Source organism: Leptosomus discolor, chromosome 4 (assembly GCF_034619465.1).
Source record: "Leptosomus discolor isolate bLepDis1 chromosome 4, bLepDis1.hap2, whole genome shotgun sequence".
Taxonomy (NCBI): Eukaryota; Metazoa; Chordata; class Aves; order Leptosomiformes; family Leptosomidae; genus Leptosomus; species Leptosomus discolor.
The window spans coordinates 53,402,386-53,418,268 of record NC_141394.1 but is presented as its reverse complement, the minus strand read 5'-3'; the positions used below and the strand labels follow the sequence as shown (position 1 = coordinate 53,418,268).

General features: G+C 41.1%; 1 protein-coding gene across 1 annotated transcript in view; it reads right to left on the bottom strand.

Annotated features, from left to right (window-relative positions):
• The window catches only part of SCFD2 (sec1 family domain containing 2), a 203,100-nt gene that overhangs the window by 126,986 nt on the left and 60,231 nt on the right, over nt 1-15,883 (bottom strand). The gene's annotated exons all lie outside the window — the stretch shown is intronic.

The window sequence follows — 15,883 nt, the reverse complement described above, 5'->3', positions numbered from 1 at the left end:
TAGTATTACAAACCTCTTTTTAGACACTGTTTATTAACATAAAAATGAAATATGAAAAGCACTTTCTGTTAAATCCAGGATCTGGACAAGTCTTATAATACGTACACTAAATCAACAAAGTAAAATGATATTGCAACAGCTAGAAATAAAACTGTGTGTTAACACTAAAAATACATTTTTTTTACTGCACTAATATATGTTTAAACCTTCTAAGAATAAACTTTCAAAATAACACCATCACAATTAAGCTACTCCCAAATGTTACAATGTGAGTAGCTACTTCAGCCATCAGCTGGGACCCTCACATCCCAGGCCACTTTCAGCAAACATTCCAACCTTCCCAGCAGAGTTCTGTAGGCCCTAGCAAAGATCACAAAACCCACAAAATTTCTATGCTACTGTTTAAGAACAGCAGCATCCACCAGGGAACGGGGGTGGGTGGAGATAAATCTAAACACAGTTGTTTTCTCTTTAAAATTTCACTTTTTTTTTTTTTTTTTAATAACCATTACAGAAAACCTAAACTGGTCTCAGGACAATCTTTCTTCTGCCTCCAAATAATTTCCCTCTGCCACCTCAGTCATCGTCACTTTTGTCAGAGCCCAGCAAACTACCAGTTGGTGGTCTCGCTGTTCTACCCTGAGCCGTACTTTAATTAGTCAAAGCATTGAGAAAAGATTATTGTACAAATATTGGCGAATCTTCAAACAAGAGTACATGCTGTCCATTTCATTCACAATGAAAAAGCTCTTAAAGAGATTTCGATAAAGATTTGCCTCCTGCTTGCAGCCCACATTTGTAATGTTTATGTAAGCGGGGGATATAAATCTTTTTCAAATGAACCCCACAGTTTTTAAACCAGCCTTGTTATAAACTGCCTGTTTCCGTTTTGCCTGCCTAAGCAAGCAATGCAGAGCCTGCTCGGGATAGACTGGAACTAATTTAATGTGCTCCAGGTTTAATCCCCATCCTCCCAGCTTTTACTGGCAGATCTTACACAGAAGACTACTGCTGACTTCAACAATGATTCATGTGATAAGTGGGTTTTGATCTGTTTTTCCACCTCAGAAAACATGCAACAGAAATGCCACCAAAATAATTTTAATAAAACACGATCGAGTCAGAGCCAGATTTAATTAAAAAAAAAAAAAAACAACAAACTTTGACACAAGAATTGTTTTTTCGGTGCTGAGCGGCGCTTTGAATTTATTAAGGTGAATTACCAGCTTGCTTTCTGCAAACGAAAAAAGAAAAGCCTGTATAGACCTCGACATCTGGTGGGAAGGGGGCCAGCGCACGCTCCGGACACCAATGCACAGGACCGCAGGACGCGCATCTGCTCGCAGAGACGCAAAAGAGAGGGGCAGAAACAAACCCTCGGGCCACGGCCCAGCCCGAAGCGGCCCCACGCGTTACTCTCCTGCTCGACTGGAAACCAGCCCCGCCCCGAGGCTGCCCCGGGTGCCCCGGTCGGGTCGGGCCGGGCCGGGCCGGGGGCGGCGGCGGCGGCGGGGCCCTGCAGGCGGCAGTGTTGGAGCGCCGGAGGGCGGAGAGCCGCCGCCGGGACACCCGATCCCGGCTGCAGCCCAGCCGCCCGCTGCAATTCCCCGAACATCACGAAAATGTGCTACATTGCTAGTGCGAACGTGCTTCTTTCTCTCTCTCTTTTTTTTTTTTTTTCTTTTTAATTATTTTAAATTCGCAGGAGGAAAACACGCTTATTAACAATGAACACTGAAAAAGGGACAGCATTTATAGAAGTAATAAATATTGATTTTTTACAAATTGTGGCTGAATTACTGATGCAGAGACCATATAGACGCTATTTTGCAATCATCTTCTGTACCGAATTCCCTGCTCATTTACAGAAACCAGATGTTTCTTTGACAAACAAGAAAAAACAGAAGTCGCTATATACTTCATGTCCAACATGAAAGATGATGCAAATATACGGCATTAACCACTAAAGGCAAACATGTACGTTAACTGCAATAGTTTTCTTCTATTTAGTAGAACTTTTGTGAGGGCTTAGGTGATCCTTGGCAGAAGCAGTAGAAAAGGAAAATGAAGCTACTGAGATTATCTTCACTGCCTTCAATGGCTTTCGCTCCCCTTGGGGAAGCCAGCTATATTTCTTTGTCAGATCTTGACGCTCAAACCAGTCCCCTGAGTGGAGAAAACCTCCCAAACCAGTGATCTACATTCCTCATTCCTGCAGGAGAACTGGCTCCTGGAATCTTTCTTCCCAGTACCCAATTCCCAGAGGATTACAAAAGGAACAAGAATGATTATTTAACTGTTTCGGCGATCATTTAAAACTTGCAACCTTTTGGTATGCATGGATAAAGTGAAGGACATGGGGAATACAGCCTTGAGGAGGGCCACAAAGATGATCAGGGGGCTGGAGCACCTCCCCTATGAGGACAGGCTGAGAGAGTTGGGGTTGATCAGCCTGGAGAAGAGAAGGCTCTGAGGAGACCTTCTAGCAGCCTTCCAGTACTTCAAGGGGGCCTGCAGGAAAGGTGGAGAGGGACTCTTGATCAGGGAGTGTAAACTGAAAAGGGGTAGATTTAGATTAGGAAGAAATTCTTTACTGTGAGGGTGATGAGACACTGGCACAGGTTGCCCAGGGAAGCTGTGGCTGCCCCCTCCCTGGAAGTGTTCAAGGTCAAGCTGAATGGGGCTTTGAGCAACCTGGTCTGGTGGAAGGTGTCCCTGCCCATGGCAGGGGGGTTGGAACTAGATGATCTTTAAGGTGTCTTCCAACTCAAACCATTCTATCATTCTATGAATATGTATTTGCTGTTACCAAAAGAAGAAATGAAAATCAGAAAAAATTTCTAAAATCTCTGTTACCCCTAATTCTTCCTACTTTTACCAAAAATCAGCTTGCTAAATTTCTAGATTACTACAGAAGCAACAGTATGCTATATTTAATCTGAAAGGCTGAATTAACAGAAGATGCCTGAATTTTACACTCATTACTCACCTAGTCTTACAGAACATACCCTTATCTGCCAATCCTTCCAAATACTTAGATCTACCAACTTTTGGTGTGAAGCTATTAATCCTGGTAAGAAGAGCAAATCCTCATCTTGAATGGCACAGAGCAATAGAAAATTCACAGTAAGAGCAAAACATTCATCCCAAACACCAGGAAAAGAGTAAGGCTGAGCTATAAAAGCCATTATTTCATACTGTTCTCTGCAAAGAGTGCAAAGATGGCCATGACATTTAGAACAGGCTCTGAAGCTGCAGCTATGAATATAGAAACCACACAGCAAAGGCAACTTTGATACAGCAATAGCAAAACAATGAGGAAAAGTATTTTCTTCATTTGAGAATTTTTTGGGACTACTGGGATATCCAAACTTGCCCTGTATCCTGAGATGGAGGTATCAATGGGATCTGCAAAAGCTGACCTAGCTTTAAGCAGTAAGCAGCTCTCCTCGGAAACAGCACAGCCATTTCTTTTCTTAGCCCTTCTTTTCAGTGCAGACTAGCAAATACTGAGCCAACTGCAAAATAACTGAGAATTGGTCCTAAAGGACCACTCCACTAGTTCTGTCCTTGAATTAGGTCACACGTTCCATTGGTCACCAATCTCATCTGAAAATATAATAAACTTAGAAGACAAGGTTATTAAATCTCAACGTCCAACCACTTGAGAGTATGTGGCAACTTTAGTAAAGTGAAATTGAAACAAAATACCCCAGAACGACACGTTACACTTAAGTTTTACTATTGGTCCTTTCAAGGGACACTGTGGCCCTAGAAGAGCCGTATGGCCCTAGCACACGGCAGACGTGTTTCCCTCTTCTGACAACAGCAGGGCACTGCCACAATGCCCACAGTTCTCACATCCAAACACTCGTGCACTGGCCGCTGGAAAGGGTCTCACAGACTATTATCAAAACCCCTACATCCACAAAATCTACACTGGGTGTTTCAAAGTCCCCACTTTCTGGTAAGACCGATTACATGAACACGATCACGTATAAAAGGATAAACATCTATCCGCACACTAAGCCTCCTGCCAACACAGCCAGAAAAACTGACATGTATAACTGGGGGAAAAAAAAAAGTTAAAATACTATTTTGGCTGCATCCCTCCAGCACTGTAAGCTGCAACCAGCAGCGAGCCTTCGAAAGACATTCCTCCAAAATCACAAGTTCTCAACTTACAAAGCTCTATCCACATAAAATAACGTGGCATTGTCATATGCTGACAGAAATTTAACTCAGCCTAGAATAGCTTTCCCGCTAAATCTTATTATGTAAATCAATAAATAAACAGCATAACCAGTCCATTACTTCAATGCTACATAACCAGAGCAATTCTAAGTCAGTGTTTATGCCTCTTTTTTTTTTTTAAATAAGGGGGAAAAATTAAACCTCTCACAGTATGTATCAAAAAGATCGCTCACGTAGTTTGTTCCCAACACTCATCAGTAATACATACTAATTTCCAGCAGAGGTTCACCTTGCACATCTGATATCACAGGGGATGGCTGAACCCAGGCCCACAGCTACATAATTAAATTCAGTGTTTCCATGTTAGAGCAAGGACCAGATTGACAGCATGGTGAAGCAAAAGCCCTTATCTACACAACTGATAAAGTAAGTATGCAAAAGCACAAGAGGTTAGGGGGTAGCCCAAACTCCCTTCCTACTCGATCTCTGCCAATTTGGCATCAATTAGACCCCTAAGAACCAGATTGATATTCTCAACTTACTTCATATGTGCCATGAACAGCTAGGATGTAACAGTGCCTTTAAATCAATTACCTAAAAGTATAAATTTTCCTTGCTTATTGCTTATCAAAAAAAAAAGTATTAAACTGATCTTTCCAACCATGTGTCTGATGTTTCTCAAATAATCAGTAATGATCATTGCCTGGCTGAAACGTTCATGAAATGCTGTTTTATCTTCTAATAAAGATATAGTTTGACAGCTCCAAAACTGATTTCATAACCTCAAGACTTCATACTGTTGGTGGAATTTTAGTATTGTTTCCACCAGGTCTCCAACTTTCCAGAAATTAACTTTTATATTTAAATCTATCAGCTCATGAAGAACAAAGCTCTCTCTCAAGGAATATTATACAGAAACTTTGTAAAAAATCACAAAGCAAAATATAAACAGCTGTAAAAATTAAAATATCAAGTCAATTTTCCTGACAGTACATAACTGTTCCCTAGAGTGTGTATTTTGTTCATAGTAAGCTGTAGATGTGTGAAAAACTGAAAAAGAAACTTCATGTTTTTTTTTCTCAGGAAGTTTTTCCCCAACAGATCTTTTGTCAGAATGGCTTTCCTGGTCTGTATAACATCCTTTGCTTCTCAGTATTCCATGCCTGATACATTATTCAGCTGGTAGACTGGTGAATTATGAGGTTATGAGTAACATGATGTTCAGTATTCATAGGAAGACTACACTTTAAATGTTTTTTTGGAAGAAATGCAAAAGCAGTTTGCTTCTCAACAAAAAACTAAAAGCACATGCTGAGACAGAAGTGGAAGGATAAGGAATGACATCTACCAACTATGAAGAGCACTTGGAAGTTCTGCAATGGGTGGGGAAAATTTGGGAAGGGCAGCAATTAGAGATGTTTTGGAAGAAGAAAACATTTTTTTGGGTGAAAGTTAATTTTTACTGTGCCAATCACAATTTAAGTTAAATTCAAGCTTATTTTTCCTCATTCAGTTTATGATCTCATCTAGTCATCAAGGATGACTGATGATGTTTCAGGATTTGGGCCTTTGCCAGTTGCAAGTAAAAGGGAATTATTTATTTTTCTTCAGTGCTATACTGCTGCCATTAACTGTATCCCACCCCTTTTTGTTTACAGCCTGTCACTGAAGCCAGAGCTTTATTTTAATGCAGTGCAAGCTCTTGTCTGGGGTTGATAGTGTAAGTGATCTAGCAGAAGTCTTGCGCAATGAGCATCACTTTGCACAGGAAGCATGCAACCTTTACTTCTGAAATGATCCCTGCCACCGCTGCAGACAGGATTGTCTACGCCCATTTAAATGTGGACTTAAAAGCCATACTTGAGCAAAGGGCATTACCATTTTCCTTGTGGTAAAACTACATTTATTTAATCCTTTTAAAAACAAACAAACAAGAAAATTACTTTGACCTTTGCTTTGGCGCAAGGATTCTGATTTGAAACGTGTATTACTTTTCTAATGCACTGTAACTGTGTCCAGCTGAACTGGGTCAGATTTATGTGCAATTAGGAAAAAAGGAAACCAAAGCAATTTAGTTTTCATGTTTGTTAATATCAAAACATCTTGTAGCAGCATTAAGTTTTAAACAGAAACACACAAAATAATAATAAAAAAGAAGATAACTGGAAAAGGAATGGCCTGCTAAAAACTGCATTAAACAAATTATATGGACTTTCTCGCTTGCATTTTTTCTGGTTTAAACTATTAAAAAATGTGCATTTGAATGTCCCCACTTTGGCTGTTCATAAGCCACAGAGAGGTTTTCTTGCATGAACTCTTCAACCTGAGAGTTTTAGCAGAAAAGCTTCTTTGCAAGACTTAATTAAAAGCAGGTTTAAGTCGGGGCCCTCACTCACTCTGGTTTTTATTTTGGCCTTCTCTTGGTGTCAGAAGTCAAGTCCCAAAAGAGAAATGAAGTTCATTATTGAGTCAGGAGAATATTTTCTCCTTCATTCTAAGCCCAACTAAACATGTTTCAGGTTTGAGTTTGGCTTTAGGTGTCTCCAAATGAGATTTTTATATTATATGCACCTAAGGGTGAAATGTAAGAAGATGCTAATCATGATTTTTAACTTTGCCCTACATAGTAAATAATGTGCGAAAAGCACACTGCAATCTCCTTTGCATGCAACTGATTTGGTACAGGGAACTGTATATTCTAAACAGATGGTGTTCAGAATGAGTTTACTTCACACCATGAGAGGTTCACGATAAATGCAACGTCATCCGTCGTGAAGCGTGGTAAATAGTCGTGCAGTCACACTATATAATGCATTGAGCAACGTACCAAACCAGAACAGTACCGACAGGTCTGTAAGGAAACATTAAACTTTTTCCAGAATGTTTTTAGTAGTAGTTTACTGGGGACTTTTGACATCAAATACTATGCTAGCAGTTTTTAAGGTATGCTCTCCTCAAAAGCAAGATTATATTTTATCATAAGTAACTACAAAAAAAAGGGTTCCTATTAATTCCTAAAAATGCAAGTTTTCTTCCTGCGGTCCCTTTTTCTCACATTGCCTAGTCTAATGAAAGTGGCCATAAAGAGACACACATCCAGTACAGCCCACCAGAACAGTTCACCAGAACAAGGACACATCATCATGCTGGTGGAATGAACAAGGATCAACAGTCAAGCAGTTAATCACTTTGGTTAACAGGAAATGTATTACTTTATTTTTGGTGGTTTTGTAACTGGACAGTAGGCATAGCCTAGTGCATCCTGTTTGCAACCAATAGCAGAAGCAGATGCAAGAGCGTGATATTTGTCATAAGCATTTCTAAGAACAAAAACGTGGTGATGTTTTTCAAAAGGCCTTTGAATGTTCACCAGATGTGGAGCACATGTGGGCCTTGAATGTGAGAGAATAATGCGACAATAAAGTTGAATCAATACAACATGTGCCAGTAATCACACCAAGATGACATGCAAATATTTTAAAAACAAAAATATGTAAATTATTTTTAGTTCTTCAGGACACAAAAACAGGCCACCTGGTCATCCATGAGTCGCTGTTTTCATCGCCGTTTGAGAGCCCATCTGCATGAAATATGTTGCTCCCTCTGTGAGACAGCATCGAGCTTTTGTATTGTTACAGAAGAAACTCAGTTCCTGTGCCACTACTTATTGAAAACATTTAAGAGTTAAAAGACTTAAAGGTACCCTCTGCTTCTACATATTTTATGAAATAAAGCTGTGAAGAGCATATGCAGGAATGGGACAAGATAACTAGTGCCCAGCACAGGTGCTTTACTGACATCTTCAAACTGCGTATCCTCTTTTGACTTACAAAAGGGAGGCAGGATAAGAAAGGGCACACTACTCCACACTTATCTCTACTTCTCTAAGTCCACCCATCAGGTACAAAAGTAATCGTTTTCTAGTAGTGATCATTTCTAATAGCGATCTTGCTCAAGCTATGGACAAATGCATACAGTGATAGGCTAGGAAACAATTAATTTCACAGAGGCAGCCAAACCATTTGCAGATGCTGATATTTGGCGTTCAAACTGATAGCCTTGCACAGGTTGAATTCATACACAAAAAGATTCATTCCATGTAGCTGCAAAAACTGGGTGAAATCAGAACCTGAGGCAACACACTGACATTTTGCATGCTGCTAATAGACTTCTCAGTTATGTCCCCTGAAATGCATGGTGGCTCCACGTTTGTTGCCAATGTGTGCAGTCAGACCCCTACCAATTAAATGTTGGCACATGTGCCTTCAGTACATTCAACTGCTCCTTTGCAGTGAACACGCATATGAATCTGAAACAGGATGGAGAGAATGCAAAACTCTGCCTACGTCAGTGATTGACACTGCCTTAAGTAGCAGCAGTTTACACCTTTGTAGATCTGCTGCCATCTCTGTAGGTGCAATGAAGAGATCTTGTGAACCATTTCCCTCTTGCAGTATGTAGATTCTCAAACAGCCTTTTTTTTTTTTTTTCCAGGGGACACAGGAGAAGCAGCATCAATTTTCCAATAATTCTGGCAAAAGCCAACCTCTCACCCAGACAAGCTTGGAGAAACAGCAGATAAGAGGACATAGAAGGTGCTACTCGAGTTGTTCTAAAGCTCTCCAGAACTACTGTGGAACACAGGGTACTTGAGTGTTTTATATGGACTCCTTGAGCACAGAGTATTTTTTGAGCAACTCCAGAAATGAAATAACCTGTACAGAAAATCCATCTACAGTCTGGGGAAAAACCTATATAGAGGGGAGGCAGGGTAATTCAATTAAGACAACTGAGAAGGTTAAGAGAGCTTTTCACTTAGCTTTTGGTACAAGAACATATATTTTTAAATGTATTCCTATGTATCATATAGTCACAATCAGAAGACTTACACCCAGCTAAGGCAACTGTCCACTACAGACAATGAAATTTAGGTAGTGATACATGATACCAAGAATTTTAGCTTTTTAAAGTATTTTTTTCATTCTGCAAGTCTAGACTTTCATAGTTTTCTGGTAACTGTATCTGTTAAAACAGATATAAGAATGAATTCTCTTTAAAAATGTACTTTCAAAACCAAAGAGAACCAAAACAAATAAAGCCAGTGACAGCCTGGTCACCACGGACACCATAGCCTTTTTTAAAATATCTGTTAATAAAAAGGCAGTTGAGGACCCATGCCATGCTCACTTAGGGAACCTTTATTTTAAACACACTCTGAACCTATTGACAATTGAAAAAAAATATTCTGAGCAGATACAAAACCAATATTTTGAGCAGATACATTTAATAGCTACAGCATTTGATGACCTCACTTAATACAGTGCCTACATATTCCCAAATCTAACTGTGTTATCTTTGTTCCCGTGTTGCAGAAGAATACTGGGTTAAGAAATTGAGAGAAAACTGGAGACTTTTTCAAAAACTTAAGGAAAACATTCCTTATTTTTATCGGAGAAGGACCCTTCTGCTCTGTTCAGGAAAGGCAGCACTACTATGTGAGGATAAGTCAGATGAAACATGGAGTCTGTCTGAATCCTTTGCTCCCTACGGCTTAGCAGCTATTTCACTTTCCCTAGACTTGGAGATGGGTAAGAAGAAATACTAGAAGACAAACTGATGGAGAGAATTAAGTCATATTTGGAGAATTTCTCATCTCTGGAACATTACCTTTTCCTCTTCTCCTACAAATGCCCTCGTTAAAAAGAATTTGAAACTTTTCCCTTCCCCAGGCAGAGATCCAGACTTTCATTTATTACTTATCCATTACCTACGTTTTACTCTCCTGAAGGATAAACCTACATCAATTTGACAGTTATGCTGAATGGCAGTGTTTTATGCACTAAGCCATTTATTTATTGTAACTACAACCATATGTTTTAACCTGCTACAAAATTATGAAATACTTCCTGTCAATAGTCCAAGTTAGATTTCTATACTGAATTGCCTAACGTGAATGTACAGCATTTCTGTACTTCAAACAAACAGAGTGTGAGGAGGTAAATACCAGTTAACTGTACTCATGCCTCATTAGACACAGCTGCACAAACGGGCTGTCGTATTTCATTAGAAAATACTGTACAAGCTTTACATGTGCATGGTGCCCTTCATTTCTGCAGGCAACGTGACTACTTTGAATCACAAGAACACTCACAGAACCATATGCTATTTGTTTTAAAGGCACACAAAGGCAAACACCCTGGGATGGGGTTGTGCAGGGTGGGGGGGACATCCAGAGAGAAATTTCTTTTTTTCTCTTTTGCCTACTACATTTTCAATTAACAAAGTATTCTTAGAGAATACATGAAAGACTAAACACAGAGACAACAATGCTACAGAAGACTCAGACTAGGTAAAAGCAGGTCATTTCTAGGTATGGAGGAAGCATTTCCTTTTGCTTTTTGGGGGGAGGTGGGGTGCAAATGAGAAGGAAGCAGTCTTGTTAGACCAGTGTGTCTTGTATCAGCCCTCACGCTGCTCTGTGCTGAGCTGGGACACCACAGCTAGCAGGCAGCTTCCACCATTGTGGTGGAAAAATCCACTTTTATCAGGCCTACGGCATGCTTATGTTAATGTTCTTGTACCCATATATGGTGCCATGGGGTAAAACAGGCAGGCTCCAAAGAGGTATCTTCTTAGATCAAGAAAGTCCCTAGAGAAACTTCATGGCAACAAAAGGTAACTTAGCTGAAGAGACATGAACTGGAGAAAACCTAAAGAAAGAAGACCATGAAAAGAAATCTCTCTCCATTTCTTAAGAAACCTCAGGTACATGTGGGAAACACCTGCTAGGACTGAGTCATTTGTCTGTTACATATACCTGTCAGAGAGGTAGTAGTATCCACTTGATTAAATCCTAATATTCACCTCTCCAAGAGGGAAGAGTTGGGATTACAACTTTGTTTAAGCAGAGGTAACTGGTCATCTCCAAGAGGATGCCAGGCAGTAAGTACTACACAGGCAGACCTATGACAAGCCAAATTTGGTTTGAAAAATAATTCTTCATGATCTAATGCAGAGGTAAAATTCCACTAAGTTTTTGCTTGCTGAGTTGGCATGTTGCCTTCAAACAAGACCTGGTTTTCTAACCTAGACAAGGAGAGCGGAACCTTCCTTCTTTACTGGAAGTGAGAAAATGATATCAAGCAAGTCTATACATCTGCAAACAATGATATAATTTATAATGAACAAAATTCTACCATGGCACCATAACTGGACAGAGCCATAACCAACTTGTGTAGTACTATCTCCTCTGGCAGGGGGGTTTCATTGAAAAGACGGCCAACAACTCAGAGTTTTGCAAGTTCTCGAACTCACTGCCAGTTCAATTTCACCACGTAAAAGATAAAATCTTAAGTCAGCAGAAGTAGTTAAGTCCTAGACCACCCCGATCTTGGCTGGTCTGACAACTCGGAAAACTACCACCACCTTGGTTTCCACCAAGTAAGCAAATTAAGAATATACTTACTTTTCTACTGAAAATAATGGTTTTGGGAAAAAATACTAGCCTCAGAGTCTGAGCACAGTTGTGCCTTCAAAGAGCTCCATAACCAAGAAGAGACGATGCAGAGGTAAGAGCTGTGATTTGAAGGCAGCAGCCATAAAGACATGTTTACACAAGCACATCAAGACTCAACAAAGTTTATTTTTTTTTGTGGAGGCGAGAATCCCTTAGCATATTCTGTGAGACAGAAGACGAACGGAGAGGCTAGGCTTACATCTAGGGATCAGTACTGTGCCAATGGGTCTATCTGCTTTCCAGGTTGGGGCTGACTAACATTCAGGCAGCCCAGACTGTGGGAAAAGCCATTCAGTGTGCACCTGTATGTCTGTGCATGTACCCTGTGCCCAGAAATGTCTGTGATCCAAGGAAGTGTGTAGGCCAGTGGAAAGAGAAATATGCAACTCATTAAGGTGGGGAGACAGAGGGAATGCAATGTGGCAGCCCAACTGTTAATTTTGGATATCGCCCACAGTAAAGTTTTCATTAATTTTCAGTTGTGTTGTTTCTCCGCTTGCTCCTTGCCAGTCTGTAGGAAATAATCAAGTATATCCTCCAAAAAATGAGGAAAACTAAGCTGACAGACTAATGCAATCAGACTCAAACCCAGATATACAGTCCTGGCGCTATCAAACTGGTTTGCAGATAAGAGATTTGATAGGTGATTTACTGCCTTTGGGCCAACAACCACAACGATACGCAGTTCCTATAAGTAAAGCTCTCATTAGATGCTGTGCTCTGTGGTGTTGATTTCAATATTATTAAACAGAGCCCTGAGGGAATTGGCTGATGTAGCTGCCAAGCCATTCTCCATGATACTTGTAAAGTCACGGCAGTGAGGTGAAGTCCCTAGTGACTAGAAAAGGGGAAACATTGCACTCATTTCTAAAAAGGGTAGAAAAGAGGACCCTGGGAACTACTGACCTGTCAGCCTCACCTCTATGCCTGGAAAGATCATGGAACAGACCCTACTAGAAGCTATGCAAAGGCACATAGAGGACAGGAAGGTGATTCGAGACAGCCAGTATGGCTTCACCAAGGGCAAGTCCTGCCTGACCAACCTTGTGGCCTTCTATGATGGAGTGACTACAAGGGAAGAGCTATGGATGTCATCTATCTGGACTTCTGTAAGGCCTTTGACAGGGTCCCCCACAACATCCCTCACTCTAAATTGGAAAGACATGGATTTGACGGGTGGACTGTTTGGTGGATGAAGAGTTGGTTGGATGATTGCATCCAGAGGGTAGTGGTCAATGGCTCAATGTCCAGATGGAGATCAGTGATGAGTGGCATCCCTCAGGGGTCCATACTGGGACCACTACTACTTAGTATCTTCCTCAATGCCATAGTGGGATCAAGTGCACGCTCAGCAAGTTTGCAGATGACACCCAGCTGAGTGTTGCAGCTGACATGCCTGAGGGACGGGATGCCATCCAGAGGGACCTGGACAACCTTAAGAAGTGGACCCACATGAACACGCTCAACAAGGCCAAGTGCAAGGTCCTGCACCTGGGTCAGGGCAATCCCCAGTATCAATACAGGCTGGGAGATGAACAGATTGAGAGCAGCCCTGCCAAGAAGGACTTGGGGGACTGGGTGGACGAAAAGCTGGACAGAAGCTGACAATGTGCGCTCGCAGCCCAGAAGGCCAACCATATCCTGGGCTGCATCAAAAGAAGCACGGCCAGCAGGTTGAGGGAGGTGATTCTCCCCCTCTACTCCACTCTCCTGAGACCCCACCTGCAGTACTGTGTCCAGCTCTGGGGTCCTCAGCACAAGAAAGACATGGACCCGCTCGAACAAGTCCAGAGGAGGGCCACAAAGATCAACATGGGGCTGGAGCACCTCCCCTACCAGGACAAGCTGAGAGAGTTGGGGTTGTTCAGCCTGGAGAAGAGAAGGCTCCAGGGACACCTTATAGAGGCCTTTCAGTACTTAAAGGGGGCCTACAGGAAAGATGGGGGCAATCTTTTTAGCAGGGCCTGTTGCAATACGACAAGGAATAATGGTTTTAAACTAAAAGAGGTCAGATTTAGGCTAGATATAATGAAGAAATTTTTTACAGTGAGGGTGGTGAAACACTGGAACAGGTTGCCCAGAAAGGTGGTAGAAGCCCCATCCCTGGAAACATTCAAGGTCAGGTTGGACAGGGCTCTGAGCAACCTGATCTAGCTCAAGATGTCCCTGCTCACTGCAGGGGGGTTGGACTAGAGGACCTCTAAAGATCCCTTCCAACTCAAACTATTCTGATTCTCTGAGTACCTGGAATCTTACCTAGGGACACACATGGACTGTGAAAATAAGGCAATGCTCATTTCCTTAAAGACTATAATATAATTGGTGAAAGCAAACAAAACCCAAAGATAAATGCAGTCCTGCTCCAAACCTATAGCAGTGGTAAAATCCAATTAGGATTATTAGCTAAAACCCCTACGTATTGTCTTAAAAAAACCCTGCTTTTCTAACTTAGACTATGACAAGCTGAGTGAACCATCTTGACTAGAAGCATCCAAAAAAAATACACCAAACACGTCTTTTTATTAAAAAAGCATGGATATCATAATGAGCAAAATGGATAGAAAACAAAATGCTAGAGCACAGCTGGAGCTGCCTACCTCCCCATCTCCATTCATATACCACTTTGTCCAGTAACACACAATCAACACCAAATTAATAAGCTTATTAGCAAAGACCAAGCACCACAATAACATACGATTTAGCAGTTGGTCAAATCTTGCCAATTAACTTGTCCATCAGAAGGTGGATGAATGGGCATTGCTAATGGGATTTCTGTTGTTAAGAGGCAAAAAGATGGACTAAGGGAATCTGCACTCTTGCACTGTTCACCTGTGATCACAGAAGCCACACCTAAAAAGGCACCGCTTACAGGTCCCTGCCTCACAAAATATAAGATGATGCTGCCAAGAGCACTTGAATCCTCCACTTTGTTAGATCAAAATAGTGCATCTCATTCTTCTGCAGGTTAGTAAGCCAAGAGCTTTGCCCAGTCTATGAAGACATTTCTTACGTTTTTTGAAGAGTATTTTTAAAAAACATTTCATGCATGACTCGGCCTGTGCTGTGCGAGCAGTAACAGAAAGAAGCAAGATAATTTTTTTGGTGAGGATGGCAACAATCTCCTTAAGAAGTAAAGACTGGAAAGCAGATCCTGCCGCTAATGTAAATCAGGTAGTACGCAACTCTACCAGTGGAGCAATGCATACAGCAAAGCAAGGACTTAGTGGGACCACACATGACAGAAGCTTTGCCTCTTGGAGCACAATTATCTGTGTAAGAGTAAATGGTGACTCATTCAATATTGTTAACATTGTGCCTCTCCGCAACTCCTCCACGTACACTGACAGGGAGTGAGGGCATCTGCCTTTCGGCCTGGTTAATGTTATCTTTTACAGCAAGCAAGCAGTTAATATTACATTTTAAGGAGAAAAGTCACAAAGGAGAAAGAATGGCAAGTGACAGGCAGAGTTGTAGCTCTGCACAGGGATTCCCCAGGGCTGGTGAAGGGCTTCAGCTATTGCTGGTGACAAGTGTTCATATGGAACTGAAAATCATGCTGTCCTTCTCCAACACGGGCTCACCAGATATCAACTGCTATGTAATCTCAACACGCAGCTCAAATGAAAACTGGCAAGAAAGAGCCACTAACTGTTTAAACTTCTAACAAAATAATGTGCATGTGTGTAGAGGGGGTTAGTGGTGGATTTTTGCTCCCCCCTGCCACCCGAAGAGCTGGCTCCCATTACAATCATTTATACATTGGAATTCTTTTACAGCAAGTATTTTGGTTTTGTACATAGAACATTAATTTAACAGTTCCCATTGACTTAATATGTTTGGCCTCTTCTTCCCACAAGGCTTTTTAAGTTTTATTGATGTCGACATTTGTTCACTTAAGAAAGCCATTTCTTCATTAAGTGCTCATTATAGAGGCTCTACGTGACCATTATCTGGATACAAAATATTAGCTCTTTCAGGAGAGGAGGGAGGGAAGTCTTCACTTTTTAAATGAGAGCCACAATGGCAATACTTTGCAATTTTTCAGACCAAACGCAAACACATTTCTTTGACAAGAATACAGAAAGATACTCTTAATTCTCATGTGATATGGTAACCACACTTAAGATATTTTAACCCCTTGTCAGCCAGAGTTAGAAAAACTTAAAACAGTTT